A 17,765-nucleotide genomic window follows, 5' to 3' on the forward strand; every position below is an offset into this window, starting at 1 on the left:
GTACGTAGCACTCGTCACAGAGGTTCCTCGTGGCGTGTAGTGTTCCAAGATGATGCCCTTTTCGTCCCAAAAGAGGGTCAGCATAACCTTCCCTGCAGACGGCTGTGTCCGAAACTTTTTGGGCTTCGGTGATGAGGAGTGGCGCCACTCCTTGCTCGCTCGCTTTGTTTCAGGCTGATGGTAATGCACCCATGTTTCGTCACCAGTGACGATTCGTGACAGGAAGTCATTACCGTCACGTTCAGCGCGCCACAAAAGGTCTTCGCACGCATCAACACGTCGCTGTTTCAGTTCAGGCGTCAGTTGTCGGGGCACCCATCTTGCAGACACCTTATGAAACTGGAGAACATCATTCACAATATGATGTGCCGATCCATGACTCATGTGTACACATGCTGCAATTTCGTCTATTGTCACACGGCGGTTTTCCAAAACGATGGCTTCAACGGCTGCAATGGTCTCTGGAGTCACTACGCGCCGAGCCTGGCCGGGGCGTGAAGCATCGGCCACAGACGTAACACCATTTGCAAATTTCCGGCACCATTCATAGATTTGTGGCTGTGACAAACACGCATCTCCATACTGAACCTTCATTCGCCTAAAAATGTCAATCGGTTTCACACCCTCACTTCGCAAAAACCGAATCACAGAACGCTGCTCCTCGCTGGTGCATGTGGCTAGTGGGGCTGCCATTTTGGAACTGTTGTTGCGCCGGTGTTTGTGCATCTGCCGGCTGCTGCCACCTAGGAGACATCCGGCATACTATCGTAAACAGGCATGCCAACTTACAGCTCACTGGCGCCATATGCGGATTTTTATTTCTACTTTTATGGTTTTCAGTTGACTTACCCTCGTATTACATACTAGTTTTTTCAATATAATATCTATTAAGTGTATGCATTTGTCTCAACGTAAAACTAACTTGTTTTTCAAAGAAATTTTTAGGTTGTCTTTTATCCTCGTATTTACAGCCCATTTTACATCTCATGGAATTCCGTTCAAATTCTGGAAATGCACAACCGTGAAGATTTCTTTAACTCGGGAAATAGACGGTTTCATAAGGTGCCAGGTCAGACAAATAGAGGAAATGTGGAAGTAATTTCCAACGCAAATTTACTTAAAACGTTCTTTGTTTGGCAGGCCGTATAGGGTGGTCTTGCATCGTCTTATATCAGTAAAGATCTCACATGCGGCTTTCCAGTATTGTTTGTCGTAATAGGCTAGACAACAGTTTGAAATAGTACACCTCATTAATTTTATTTTCCGTTAGTAGACAACCTATCATAATTCTAAAAATATAATTCCAGTAATCATTACGTTGCTCACCGAAGAAGCTGCACAAGCTTTTAAAGTGGGACCTTCTTCTGGTCTCTGCCATTTCTTAGATTGAATTTTTGTTTCTAGGTTAGAGTATAGGATTCAGGAATCGTCTGTTCTTATTAACTTACACCAGAATTGGTTATTAACTTATAAAAAAGTCTTGAATTTAACGACAAATTTCTCTCTGCTCTGCTTTCGTTCTTGTCCCAACAGTTGAGGTATCCAACGAGCTGAAACCTTGTCCATGTCTAAATAATTAGGCAGGATTTTATAAACTTGCCGTGTATCAATTCATATACTTACACTAATCACACGAATAGTCACCTGTTTGTTAATAAATGTTTGTATCATTTATCATAGTGTTAGGTCATTCGCTGCATGGGCCGGTTTCTATACTTTTTCTCTGGCTATAACGATTATATTTATTCTTAAAATACACTGATTCGAATATACGAGCTAAAATATGTATTGTATTTCTCCATTTAACAATTCACAATCACAATTAAGCTGCTTTGCATATCCATATTGATTTATATTGATTTTCGTATCCAGTGGCGGCGATTGGATGCTAAAAGTGGGGGGGAAGACATGATCTGAATATTTGTATATCAATATTAGTTTTCCTGATTGTTTTATACACTTTGTTCGACGAAAGGTTGTATATCTAATAGGATACAATCTTTTTTAGTTAAAATACCATATATCGTATTTCATATTTTATTAAATAAATTGACATGAGCAACGCAAGTAGCTACTCATAAATAACCAAAATGTAAGAAGAGATTTGATTCCTTGCTCATGAACATCTTAAAATTCTGTCTGGAAAATTGCGTGATCAGGTTATTTAATAACAAATTTGCAAAACAAATAAATAGAAACGATAATACTAATCATAGTAATGAATAATAAGGCTTGTTTTGTAGAAGTTATATTGAAACTGGGGATTAATGAACAACTTATATTTTAAATTCCACACATGCCATTAAATGTATGTTATTACTCTTACGGTTTAGATAATGCCAGGCAATAAATACTACAGGCATATCCAACGACATTTAAAAAAATACACAATTGCAATATTAATTGCTTTTAATTGCAATTAAAATGTAATACCTGTAGCTTTCTTAACTCCACGGGAAGACAAATAACCAATACGTACTCACGCAACGACAAATATTATATGGCACCATTTTTTTCTATGAACCAGTAATACATACAAAAACTTTATATTTCCAAATGAAACTATATACATTACGGGGTCACTTCAAAAAAGTGGGGGGGCAACTGCCCCCTCTTGCCCCCCGAATCGCCGCCCCTGTTCGTATCCTTGACAAATTAATAATAATAAAATATTGTATAACAACAATAGTTTGGTGTCAAAGAAAATAGAAGATGTGTTGTTATACAAATCTTCTATTTTCTTTGACACCAAACTTACTGCATTTCTTGCCAATATATGGTGTTATCGTTGTTGGCTTTAAAACATCCAACGCAGTGATCGACTGAGTTTTTGTATTCTAGAGGCTCCCGTATCTCCAAAGACTACAGGCAAACGTTTAACAATTTCTGACGATTTTACCGAAAAGAAAACTATGAATCTTTGAGATGTTACAACATTTTTCATGCCGGCAATGTGGACACCTTAAAAACATATTCGTACTTCCAAAGCGACCAAATCATACTGACCGAACTTTGAGTGAGGCCACTGTTGCCAACCTCGGAGAACAAAATTATCGATTTTCGTCTTTAAAATTATCGTATATTATAATATATATATACAGTATATCGTATATTCGTTATGAACATGACAATTATAGAAACAAGTATAACACTACTAATAATAGCAATAAGTTTAATATATTTTCAAGTGTGATATTACTATTTGTTAGAGCATTATATACGAGCTCAGAGAAACGTTTTGCAGTGGCATCTTCATGTGTAGCTTCCACATTTTTATCACATTAAATTTGTAATAGCTGCCAAAACTTTATTTGCGTTTTCATAGTATTTTCACTGAAATATCACGCACAAGTAGCCGAAATATCTGTAGACTCATCGATCATTAAACTGAATTTTTGTCCCTGTAACATATTCAATTCCTTCAAATAGCATTTACTAATGATTTTTTTTTTCTTATCACATTTATTGCCTTAGTTCTACCTAATTGAATCTTGTTAGAATCAGGGAACTTATTTTTAATTACATCTGTTAAATGATCTGCCGTTTCATTTAAAAATTATGTTCGGCTAGAAAACTAAATACCATTATTTCAGCTCGCTTACCTTGTGCATCCATGGTGTGAGAAGTAGACGTGGGAGATGAAAAATCGATCATTCTTTGGGCAAATCCTACACGTTTCAATGCATTTAAATGTTTTTTTTTTTAATTTAGCATTATTTTTTTACTACTGTCAACTCAGCAGTAAATTCGGTTTTGCAAACTTTTCACCGGGCTTTATACACGTTGCCACTAACAGGCTCTAACCAGTCCTTGAACACAGCATCAATTAACCACTCCTTCCTGGATTTTTGTTTTAAATGATTAAGATTCAGCTCCTTTAGTTTCTTTTGTGGAGTAGACGACGCTTTAGGATCTAACTTTCCATAGCTATTTTACGTGTTCACATAAGTAATTAGGAAAATTTTTGTAATTTTTAAATGCACATCTACAATTCATTTGCCAAAAACAAATTCAAAAACTGCAAAAAGTGTGCGTTCTAAAATTATCGTATATTCACCTATTATCGCAAAGGTATTATCGTATATCGTATTAAGGCTAAAATTATCGTATTGTTGGCAACCGTGAGTGAGGTAACTATAGATATGCCACATTGTCTTAACACCTAGTCTTCCGTTCCAGGTGCTGCTATCGGCTGAAGGAATTCCACTCTCTTTCGCTAAAACTCTCTTGTTTAGCAACAGATGAACCCTAATTAGCTCAACGCGTGAGTGTGCCGAGGGTGTGACATTTAGTTCACATTTTTGCCACGACGCAAGACATTTTGGCAGCACTATAAAAAGACTTGTAAGGACTTGTCTAGTATATAGTCGTTAACAGTCTAACAATTTGTTGTTATTTAGAAATGCCCATAATTTTTGAAACATCCCTCGGATTTTTCTTTGTTGTCTGCTAATCATTCCCACTACTTGTAGCTGAAACCAGTAGTCAAACATAAATATGTTTAAAAAAGGGGGGGTCGGAAATTTCCCGCTCAATTTCGAGATTACCTCATTTGCGAGTATATGTTCAAAAAACATGCAATAATAGCCTATATTTTATTTTACGAATATAATACGTACAACTTTGATTTTGATGCAATTTTGTATATATTTTCTTTGAGAATATATATTCGATTTTGGTATAGTATTTTCTCTGAGGCACCCCATTATCCTAACTGCTTGATGTTGAAATCTGTCAAGAATAAGGGCCGAATTTAATCTCCCTTCCCGATTATAAAAATATGTCCATCGATAACTTCCGTAAAAAATATTGAATTTTTATACAATATGCTATATATTTTTTAAGTCTTTCCCATAACCCCCACTGCTTGAGGTTGAAGTTAAGAATGAAGGGTAAATTTACGTTCTTCCCGATTTAACAGAATATACTCTACAACTTCGATCGATTTTGATCAAACATTTTTACTAAGGTTTTCCAGTCATCCTTCCTGTTTTGGGTTGAAATCACTCAATAACGAGTGAGTAAATTTACCCTTCTCCCTGGTTATGTATACATAGAGTTCATAACAATTCCCTGATTTTTATCAAACATAATAAGTGTTGTATTTGAGATTAGAGACTTACTCCTATTACTTGAGATAAAATTTGTCAGAAAAAATATAATTAATTCATCCTATCTTACAAAAGTATTTTGATGATAACTTCCCTTAAAATTTTCATAAAATATTACTTATTCTTTGAGACAACATTGGTTGACTTTTTAGGGTAAAAAAGATATAGTATGTACAGAGCAGTTTGGCATCCTAGGGGGCCCTCGGCTGCAGGAAGCTAGGGGCCTCCTTTTAAAAAAGTCCACTTGCATGTATTACTGAATTCTATTATTATTGACTCATTTAAATAAAGTTAAGTACCACATTGTTTTATGGGGGTTTTATTGTAATAGCAAACCTCTACAGTAAGCTTACATTTTCAAATTACATAAATTTTACCATAACATTCTTTAAAAATAAATTTTCATTACCTTGATCAAAGATATAAAATAAGTTAGCAATTACAGAACTTACAAAACTTTACAAAAAATCTCTTTAAGTTTTACGTCCGACGGTTATGCCAGCTAAGCTAAAGGAGGCGGTGATGATGAGAAATGAAGGAAAATGGTGGAATGAAGAAAGTGGGAGGAAGCGAGAAAACCCGGAGAAAACCCACGCACACGGTGTTTATCCACCACAGAAAGTTCATTTGGCGCGAGCTGGGATCGAACTAAGGACCCCATGAACCAGAGGTGAACACTCTACCACTGAACCACCGCGGTCCGGTACATGAAACTTACAATACATAGGTTACTTCAAACTTTAAAATAGTGATTTTGCATAAGCGCATAAAAATCTACCTAAAAAATCCTATAAAATCAAAGAAATATATATGATATATAAAAAATATATATCGGGTGTTGCAAAATACGAGGAAGTGTTACAACTCTTGGGAGGTGACTCCTGCCAATGAGACAAGAAAAAAAGTTCTCTTGAACTTTCGGCTATCGGATATAGTTTCGGACCTACAAGGTGCCGAAAGCGTGGGAAAATGACTTTCGGACGCCAATAGTTCGGAATATATCCAACGTAAAGAGGGCGGGTAAAAAAATTACTGAAGAAGTCATACCTGCTGTATTGAATTTTGCATGTTTCACAATTCTACCATGCACGCGCAAGGGATTTCCCAAAGTAACGTAGGGAGTCCCGGGTAATCTGCCAAATGAAAATTGGTCTAAATAGACATGAATTGATAGGGTTTCTACCAGGTAAGAATAATTCGTTTGTATTAAGTCGATATCTGGAACAAATACAAAATGGCGGACACCTTCATGCCCGTTGTGTGTGGTTGCATAATCGCCAGGTACGGATGCTGGCCAACAGTGACGTTCTGAATATTAAGTGTAGCGAATTTGTATTCAAATGCTCCAGATGTCGGTAGAGAACAATAGATGAAGCAGGGTGATTCACATGTGTGGAAACACGTAACGGAAAATGCCCAGAAATGCACTCATATTAAGTTAGCAATTACAGAATCATCAAGAACATGAAAGCCATTGCCGATTCACCAATAATATTCCAACAATCCGATCCAGTATGATGTGCACTGTAGCATATCAATAAGGAAGCAACAACTGAGGCCAAGTTGAAATTGTGCAAGGGTACTCACAAAGAAACTGGGTAAACTAAATGAATGTCACTAGTAGGATCGCATGATCGATATTGAAATATGACCAGTGTGTGTGTTGATATCAACATGTAGCTAATGGACAAATGTCAACATGTCCCACTAATGCTGAGACACCATCCCAAGTGCGAAAACTAGGAAAATAACGTTGTACATTCTGCTATTACATGTGGTGCACTTTTTGGTAGAACGTAAGTAGAATAAGATTGTATCAATGTCCCTCTTTGTTCGGGACATTGTCCCACAGTCGACACATATGAAAATAAATCTCTTAATCCATGGTTCAAATTCTGATAGAGCGTGAAAATAACAAACTTGTATCATGTCCCACGTCTTCTGAGACATACGACGTACTCGAAATATAGGAAAATACCTCCAGAATTTCGTATCTTACACATAGTGCACATGCCAAGACAAAGACAAAAATGAACCAATTTGGCACATGCAACACTACTGCTGGAACACCATACATATGGGAAATAAAACGACATGAGAAATAGGAAGAAACGTCTTAAAGCTCTGATTGTTTACAACTGTGCACTAGGAGTAACAAAATGAAACACACAAACATATCGGAAGGCTGTACAAGAGCGCTTTCCAAACCAAGTGGGTACTCCTCAAAGAAATGAATACAGAGAAAGTGAGGCTCCCTCGAAGCCTCAGGGCTAGAGCGTTTACTCTCGCTCGCGTGGTCGCAGTTTCCAAACATACTGGGAGCCCACGGCCTAAGATTCAATAACCGAGTAGTTATTTTCCTATTTTTCGCACGTGAGACGGTGTCTCAGCAGTAGTGGGACATGTTGACATTTGTCCATTAGCTACATGTTGATATCAACACACACATTGGCAGAGCCGTAGCTAGAGATTTCGGCGCCCGGGGCAAAGTAGAATTTGGCGCCCCCTACACTCACCTTACCAATAATTATGATATATTTAAGAAAAGCAGTTTTTGTTGTTATGCTACATTGAATTTTTATTAATCTTCTTGGAAGACCATTGCAAGAACCAAAAACTGCATATGTACCCTTGTACCCTTTTTCAAAAAGAGTATTATTTTGGACTTTTTGTTAAACTTGACAAAGCTACCTTTGGTTGTATACAGATTCACTATGAGAACAGTTATGAATAGTTACTACTATTTACAACGTTTCATACTATCGATAAGAAATAAAATTTCAATACATTAAGAACTATGTGCTTTTAAATTGTTCGAAATGGGTGACAGTATTAATTTCCAGTAATAATTGTTAAATTTTAAATTTTATTCTGTATGTGACCACATCAATAGCATTTTAATTTCGATCTTTTTACGGGAAGGAATATTTTGTGAAATGTAATGGAAATTCAGAAGGAGCCTTCTTTGTGAATTTCTAAGTATTGATCGATGGAGGTGAAGAATATGTTCAATGTTTGTACTTAAAATCCAAAATATGCTTTGGCTACTACATATATCTGAAATTATAGTAATTACTTAATTTCTTAATGAATGAAAGATCCGAATTTAAGGTACGTATTATTAATTAACATATTAAAATACACTAACACGTACATATATGAAGAATGTGTGTGTACTTATATTTTGTATGTACGTAGATAGATAAAAACATCACACAACTAGACATGTATGCACAAAATAATATGCTGGCGATACAAAAAGTTGATGAACAAATGACTCCAATAAATTCCTCCAAATTGGAAGCATTTGATATGTCAATGGAATTTAAAAATAAATCATTGGTAGTGATTAGTGTCTGAAAAAGTCGAACTTCGTTGGGCTAAGTTCTGACCCCTTAAGCCCCTATTCTATTGAAGTTCGAAAATATTATTGTTCCCCTCGTTTACCTTTATTTTTAATATTCCCGCGCAAACAGCAGTTGCAATGTGTCTCTACACTCTTCTCACTTTCATACCTTCATTCTCACCGTCGCACAGTGGGACCAAACCAGGCAATTCTTAGCAAAAACTCGAAGAATGAAGTAAAAGATTGACTCGATATAATTTGTTATAATGAAACCTTAATAGTGTACACATAAGATAGTGCACAGGAAAAGAAGTGATAGCAGTTTACAATGAACTCATGGGACGTGTAAATTTGGTTGTCCACCGAAGTCGAAGACCTGCTGGGCTGCTTAGTGACAGAAGATAGGAAATTGATTTTGAATACGACTATTCCTACATTGCGTGTAGATATTCAGTGGCTGGTAAACATGGTAACACAACCGACATGTATGTATCGTTTTGTATATTTAGAATGTTGATGTGATGTGTAGTCAATGACCATATTTGGAATGATGCTAATATCATTATCGCATTCCTATGATAATCCCCTACTTAATATCATATTTGGTACTGAAACCGCTGTGGTACTGAAAGCATATAAACTATGGTCAAACGATAGAATGGCATTTTAGTAGAAAATATGGCATAATATATCTGTAAATTTTTAATATGTCGTAGCGGAAACATTGTTCTTACTGTATGCAAAGAGAAAACCTGCACATATTTGCACTTTTCGGAAAAATAGCGCATGAAAATGTTTGAGGAAAACCGCATTCTGGATGCAATGCTGCTTTTGAATTGAGCTGGGATGAATGTGAGAACAATATTAGGTTATTAGACGTGTGTTCCACATGTACGCAGTGACAAAGTTGAATATAGGTCAATTCTGGGAATTTTGCTCCCAGGCCTCGTTGGGGCTTCGTCCCCAGGACCCATCTTGATTCCAACATCTAGTCATATTTCTCTGGCATTCACCAACAGAACTAAATTCAAGTCAAATATTTGATTAATGGTGGCTTTATTTTGAAAAGCCAATGTTTGCTAAACAATCTATGGACCATAAGGTAGAACCATATTTAAAATGGTGTTGATCAATTCAGTATTTTTTTATTTTTTATTTTATTTGTTTATTTTATTTTTTGTGACGCGTGCACAGAAGTGACATTGGAATCAACTGTAATGACCTCCGCTTGCTCCAGGTCAGGGTGTACCAATCAAGCCCTGAAATGAGCTCACGTAATGCACGATGTAATATATGAAACAACCTGAACAGGTTACTGATGCGTGTAAATCACATGTTTAATATATCTGATAATATATTCGTATCGAGAACTTGTAATGAGATGATTTTTATGTATTGAAGCGTCCTTGCATCTTCATTGTCATAACGAATCTTCCACAACTTTGAAATGATTTTGAGAAGCCAGAAATTTTCTTCAATTTTATTACTCTTCAGTTGTAAAATGAATAAGTACACTTTTTCCTTTCATGCGTAAGAATGTAAGCCAATCGTAAATTGACAAATCAAAGCATATTGCCCATGCGTTTCTTATTCCAATCATATAATCTCGTATATAGTTTAGGCGCAAATATAAGGAATATTTCCTTTTATGATGTGAAACTATGTTTTTAATGAAATAATGTCGAAATAACATTATTGTAGCCACTGCACACACCGAACTAATTAGTTTTCTTTCAGTTTTCTGCTTCATATTGCGAATTCTTATTTTTGCTAAGAAGTCAGTGCTTTGGCCCCACTGTGCTTCGTAATTAATCCGATTGGGTAGAAAAACGTTTCGAACTGAGCAAACTCATCACTGTCAAAACGCCGAACACGACTTTGCTTGTTTCGGAGTTTGCAAATGCTCCTGCGTACACTATAAGTCATTACTCGGCGCCTTGTATACCACATGTCATTAAGAAATCATCTATAATAACTCTTTAAGTAATAAGAAAAAACTTGTTGTAACTTATTTAAACTCTTAGATTGCGAGCGAAGCGAGCAAGAACATTTTTAAGAAATCTGCGTATTTCATTGATAACCGACAGCAATATTGATTTAATAGGGCGCCAATACTTTCTGGGGGCGACTCGTCTTTTACTCATATCCAACATCACTTTTTCTTTCTCCTTGTTCGTTCGGCGCCCCCTTGCTATCAGCGCCCGGGGCGGGCGCCCCGCTGGCCCCCCCTTAGCTACGGCTCTGCACATTGGTCACATTTCAATATCAATCATGCGATCCTACTAGTGACGTTCATTTAATTTACCCAGTTGCTTTGTGAGTCCCCTTGCACAATTTCAACTTGGCCTCAGTTGTTGCATCCTTATTGGTATGCTACAGTGCACATAATACTGCATCGGTTTGAGGGAATATTATCGGTGAATCGATAATGGCTTTCATGTTATTTACGCTAATCTTTATATTTCCGACACATTGAACTCATGTTTACTGAGTATGAGTGCATTTCTGGGCATTTTTCGTTAAGTGTTTCCACACATGTGAATCACCCTGCTTCATCTGTTGTTCTCTACCGACACTTCAGATGTCTTTCAAGAGCATTTGAATACAAATTCGCTATAATTAATACTCAGAAAGTCACTGTTGGCCAGCATCCGTACCTGGCGATTATGCAACCACACACAACGGGCATGAAGGTGTCAGCCATTTTGTATTTGTTCCAGATATCGACTTAATACAAACAAATTATTGTTACCTGGTAGAAACCCTATCAATTCATATCTATTTAGACCAATTTTCATTTGGCAGATTACCCGGGACTCCCTACGTTCCTTTGGGGAATCCCTTGCGCGTGCATGGTAGAATTGTGAAACATGCAAAATTCAATACAGCAGGTATGACTTCTTCAGTAATTTTTTTACCCGCCCTCTTTACGTTGGATATATTCCGAACTATTGGCGTCCGAAAGTCATTTTCCCACGCTTTCGGCACCTTGTAGGTCCGAAACTATATCCGATAGCAGAAAATTTAAGAGAACTTTTTTTCTTGTCTCATTGGCAGGAGTCACCTCCCAAGAGTTGTAACACTTATTTTGCAATACCCGATATATATTTTACACCATTCCTCGTGCAGGGCATCGGCCAGTTCTGTCAGAGAGGATGGAGGTGGAAATCGTCGCCGGAGTCGTATTTCCAAGACGGACCACAGATGTTCAATTATGTTGAGATCTAGGGATTAGGCGGGCCAGGGGAGGTGTTGAACTTCATCCGAATGTTCCTCAAACCACGCTGCAGCAACGCTAGCTGTGTGAATGGGTGCATTATCATCCTGGAAGATGGCGTCATTGTCCGGGAACAACATCCGGACCATAGGATGCAAGTGGGCTCCTAAAATTGCGACATAATCGTTGGCAGTGATTCGTCCGCTAAGTGTGACCATAGGACCCAATCAAAACCATGATATGGCGGCCCACAGCATCACCGAGCCGCCGTCATGTTTCACAGTTGGGCGGAGACACTGCAGATCATAAGCTTCTTTGAGTGTTCTCCACACATAAACACGGCCCGTGGTTGGGAATACGGTGAGGAATGACTCATTCGACCATATCACACGTTTCCAGTCCTCAACGGTCTAAGTGGCATGGTCGCGGCACCATTTGCGGCGTGCGAAAGCGTTATGGTCCCTGATGAGCGGTTTGGCCTGTGCAACATGACCCCTTAAGTTCATGTCATGTAATTCGCGGCGGACTGTGATTGTCGAAACAGAGTAGGAGAGGTGCTGATTGAGTTCCTTCGTCACTTGCTCCGCAGTGGCACGACGGTTCTGCGTGACAATGCGCTTTAATACCCGGCGTGACCTGTCACTCATGATTTTCTTCCGCCCACTGTTCCGCTTCCCCGATGTGGTTTTCCCGTGTGCTGTGTAGGCCGTCATCACCTTCAACACTGTCCCACGCGACACACCTAACACAATAGCCACTGCCGTGACACTTACTCCACATAACCGCGCACCAACAATTTGCCCTCTTTGAAACTCTGAGAGGTCTTCCATTTTACACTACCTGCGTCTGCTGCAGCCACTGGACACTGCTGTTCCACTGCGCCTGACGTAGTATGGAGACCGACCTAACACACCACCACCAGCGGTCCAGCGCTGCGGGCGCCACGACACCACTGCCAACCTATACATCTGACGTGTTGCCAACTACAGGTGTTTCCATTTTTCTGATCACCATCTGTATGTATATATATATATATATATATATATATATATATATATATATATATATATATATATATGTGTGTGTGTGTGTGTGTGTGTGTGTGTGTGTGTGTGTAAAATAACGTATTCTCTCAAAATAATAATAATAAAATTTCAAAACTATCAACCTGGAAAATTATTAGGTTTGAATATCTATTAGTGTATTCTGTTGATGAAGAAGTATGTTGGCATAGTATGAATACAATATTTACTAACAAAGAAAGAAGTCTCCTTCTACCTAGATCAGGTCTATAGGCCTAACGCTTAAATGCTTCATTAAAATAAATAACTTTTTCCTAAGTTCTTCACTTGTCATTGCTGCTTCATATTTAATCAAATTTTTATCTAAATTTACAAACCAGTCTCGTTCTACATTCATAAAAAGTAGCTTTGATATTAAATCTTGGTTTAGTGAAGACCTTAATCTATTCTTAACAATTTTAAGTTTCGAAAAGGTCCTTTCGCAGGTTGCCTGCGTATAAAGCAGAGTTAACATAAACTTGTAAGCTGCATATAGATTGGTAAAAATTCCAGATTGTGACATCAACGTTAAAGACACATGCTATATGCATCTAGAACATTTCTTCTTCACTGAGCAGTTAACATAGTTCTCTTTGTCTTCTTCTGACTTTGAACCGTCATTGTCTTCTTCGTTTTCATTTAAATTATTCACCGGTGCGAGCGGTCCCTGGTTCGTTTCCCGGGTTAAGGCATTCGGTCGAAAAAGTGTAAAAAGCTTTTTCAGGCCAGCTATCCTGAATGAGGTTTTCCTGGGTTTTCCTCGTTCACACCAGGCAAATGCCGGGGAAGTACCTAACATATAGGTCCCAGGCAGCTTCCTTCCTTCCATTTCCCAAGACAGTGTACTCGCCGAGGGACGTCATCCCTCAAACGTGACGGGCTAATATGTCCATAGATGCCGAAAGCCCAGAAATCAAAAACCCTAAGTTATTTTCATCTTCTATTTCATCATTTTGATCCCACTCAGTCTTGACAAAACTGTCGTCCTACTCAGCAAGAGCAAACTGCTTCAGCTCGATTATAAGAACATTTCTATTAATTTTGGCTGTGACTTCCGTTGGAAATTCGTTTCAGGGAACTTTTTAAAAATTATTATTACTAAGCCATGAACAATCTTTCAAAGTATCATTGTTTGGATTAAGTCTGTTTTCAATACTTGACCTAGCACAATCGAAAATACGGAAATACATTAGTTTAAATTTCTGAACTAGAGTAATTTCTGAAACTCCGTCTTTAGTTTTTTTCATTAGGCAGTTTTTCTTAGAAATTCTTTTCTCGCCCAAGTCCAGTGAAACTTCTGCATAATCATCCTCTAAAATTCATGGCAACTGCATACTTTTTTGATTTGTCAAGCAGAAATTTAAAGTGCTCTGAACTCCTTTTAGCAGGATTTGTTGTAACAAAGCTTGCACCAAATTCTAAGCTGTACGGTAATCAATTTCTTTACTCTGTACGTATTTTAAAACGGAAGATGTGACCAGAAAAATATCGAGCATGACAAAAAACATGAGAACATTTTCGAATTTGGACCACTGATTTGTCATATTTCTGGCCGGGAACTTTGATTTGCCATCGAAGCTTTCATTAGATATTGTATTTAAAACATTTAACAAATGGGCCAACTTTCCTGAGTAGTTATCACTTATTAAAAACTGTTCGTCAATAATATTGACGAAAGTGCCGTATGTTTACTCCGTCATCTTGTGGCACCAATATTTTGGAGTCTGCATAGTTTGGCGCTGGCACTGTGTTTCTTTATAGTCTCTTTCTCCCAGACAGAAAGTGGGAGGAAACGGGAGAACCCGAGAAAGCTCACGGACATGATGTCGTCCGCAGCATGATATTTTGATAATGTCACATAATGTTATCTTGTTAACAGCGCACACTTGCTTCGAGCTCACGCGACAGTGAGCATAAATTTTTTCTGCTTATGCGATGCATCTTTCCAAATTTCCACTCAGAGCCAATAAATACGACAGAGATACTTCCACCACACTGAATATCTTAGAAGCTATTGACAAGCAGATTCCGAATTTTTGGCGCTTTATTGATGAACACAATGGTAACTAAACTAAATTAAACTCCATGGGACAACAGCCCAGAGGGACTAGGCCTGCCAGCAGACTTACTTCAAACACGGGGATGTGTAATCAGCACAGCGACACCCAAAGTCCTTAATGGCTAAACCGAAGTCCACTACCTCTTAATTTAGGTAAATCCCCAATTGTCCTCACGATGCTAGGTCAACACCAAAATTTTTCAATCTCTCCACCGGGAATCAAACCCAGGACCATGCGCACCGTAGACGAGCGCGCTAGCCATTCAGCTAAACACAATACTAATCAGCGAAAACGTTTTTAATTTCCAACGTTACTTGTATTTTGACATTGAAAAGGGGCCCCAAAAACAGAGAAAAAATGGTACCAAGGCTGCTAGTAATCTAAAATTTCACAGTAATTCTTTCTCACACATAAGAAATGAATAACAATATAAATACTCAGTACGGAGTAATAAACGGATTCAGCGAGGGCCCGTTGCGTTCCAAGTCTTGCATTGTCGCTATTTTTTACTGAGCATTATTAAGTTATACAAGTTCCATATTTTAGATCTAAATGTCAACAGTCCACGAGAATTGCTTTCTTTCAGAATGTCAACCAAATGTGTGCACCGCAAAGTAAGTTTATAATAATGCTTCTTGCTAACATGAGTTAGTGCGAACGAGGTATAGCCCTACAGCTTTGAAATAACTTTCACACATCATAAGTTTGAATGCGATGGAATAGTATCTAAATGTATGTAAACGTTTTTAATAAAAACCAAAAAATTATAATTTTGTTCCTGAGGGTCCCAGAGCTCCGGGACCCTCGGCAATTGCCGACCTGCCTTGGCCTAGCCAGACCGCCCCTGAGTATATAGGAAAAAAGGATATAGAGTCTATTATGATATTTATGAAACAAGGTATAAGTTTCTTGAAAGAATAAGAAATATCTACTTGTATTGGTTAGCATTAAAATTTTTGAAGGGTAAGATGATGAAAATTTTTAGCTAAAAATAGAAATAAGAAAAGAACAAACATAAATACATTTTTAAGGACATACTGCGCCGAATGTAGCTTTCTTGCTGTAAAAATACTCAGCCGATCGAGCTGAAATGTAGTACAAAGCTGGAGACTAGAAACTTCTAGGTCTGAAAGGATGCTACTCAATATAGGTTAAGAGGCTGGTTAAAGAATCGCATTAACTATAACCTATACATAGGTGGCTTAGCTTATATGTGTGATGTATTAAAATGTTCCATTTTTAAAAACTGAGTTGAACAATATATAGGTTAGTATATTTCACACCTATATTGACGTACATAATTGGAAAAATAAAATTTGAAGAAAAAAATAATAATGGATATCAATATCAACAGAGGGCGTAATTAATTTTATTATTTGAGAAATGTGAATGTGGAGAGTAGAAGTGATCAGATGTATGATAACTGTGTACTAACTTAATTAACAATTTCTATCTTTATGTTTTACTTGTACCTTTATCATTTATTCGGTCTCGCCTCCCTAATAACTCCATACCGATCCCTCTGATAACTAGAACGTGGAGCAAAGGCGATAAGATTTTACAGGGCTGCAAATGAAAACCATCTGAAAGTTATTTTAGTTTTGATAAGTGAATTTAATAGTTCTTGACTCGCTAATTCCGAAAATGAAGTCCGTTTTTTCTCATCACCCTAGATTTTTCCGCAAATTGACTTTGAAAATCCAACCCAATACCACAAACTTTGTATGTACAATATGGGAACAGAAATACCAAGGAACTATACATATGTCTGTACTGAAATGTAAATCTGAATGAATATAAATACAGTCACCTACAAAAATATTTTCATTATATATAAATACCAGGTGAGTATATATATAGCCTACAACCCTACTTCTGATGAATATGTAAGACGAACAAACACATTTCAGTTGTTTTTCTAAGCTTTTTTTCTGTAAGCTTTGGTGAGTTTCTTATGCTTTTCTTCCACTGTTTGTCTGTTTATGCTCCAGCAATAGTCCACCATCATGCTAACATTCCATCTACCCTGGTATCTATACTCCATATCTCTCATATCCTAGTAAAATCTCTCATCTTGCTTCTCACTTACTTGATCAAAATTTTCTGGAACGTAATGCAGATGTTAATAAACGACATGTATCTTAATACTCGTGTCGCACCCAAGTTCTTGGAATTTCAACAACATTGTTTTTACAATGTTCTTATAATCTGGACTTTTGTAGTTACCGAGAAAATTCTGTTATACTTTTGAATGCCACCCGGGCATCTCTCTCAACTGGATTCGGGATACGGACAAAATCTCGCGGCCGAAACATCGCCGCCCAAAATCTCGCCGGGCCAAAACCTCGCCGCCCAAAACCTCGCGGGACAAAATCTCGCCGGGCCAAAACCTCGCCGCCCAAAATCTCGCCGGGCCAAAACCTCGCCGCGAATGAAACTTTTCTTTAAAATTTACCCAATGTGTTTCTTAATATGCAATTCCACATTACTACTACTACTACTACTACTACTACTACTACTACTACTACTAATAATAATAATAATAATAATAATAAGAAGAAGAAGAAGAAGAAGATACAAAATATCGTGTGCGTGGGCTTTCTTGGGTTATTCCCGTTTCCTCCCACTTTCTTTATTCGATCATTTCCTTCATCCTGGTCATCTAAGTCTCCTTTAACCTATAGGACATCAAGGGACGTCGTAAAAACGCATATATTATTTCATACTTTCATAAATATTATTAGATTTTTGTTAAAATTTTAAGTTTTTGGATGTTCCAAAGTTCACGAAACTAACCTCGTTAGTTGTCATTACTTTCCTTATGCAGACTTTCTTTCCCTATAACCAGTTTAAAAACATCCTGTCGCCCTACCTTCACATTGAAATCCCCTAATACAGAAATAGAATTTTCATATGGTATCGCGGGTCTTGGTCAAATACCCGTGATACTTCTTCTGAAACAGCGTCTTT

General features: G+C 37.6%; 1 protein-coding gene across 2 annotated transcripts in view; it reads left to right on the top strand.

Moving 5' to 3' along the window:
- Window positions 1–17,765, top strand: part of LOC145660683 (uncharacterized) — a 198,023-nt gene that overhangs the window by 94,562 nt on the left and 85,696 nt on the right. The window lies entirely within an intron of this gene.

The sequence above is a fragment of the Thermobia domestica genome, chromosome 1 (assembly GCF_964235325.1).
Source record: "Thermobia domestica chromosome 1, izTheDome1.hap1.1, whole genome shotgun sequence".
Taxonomy (NCBI): Eukaryota; Metazoa; Arthropoda; class Insecta; order Zygentoma; family Lepismatidae; genus Thermobia; species Thermobia domestica.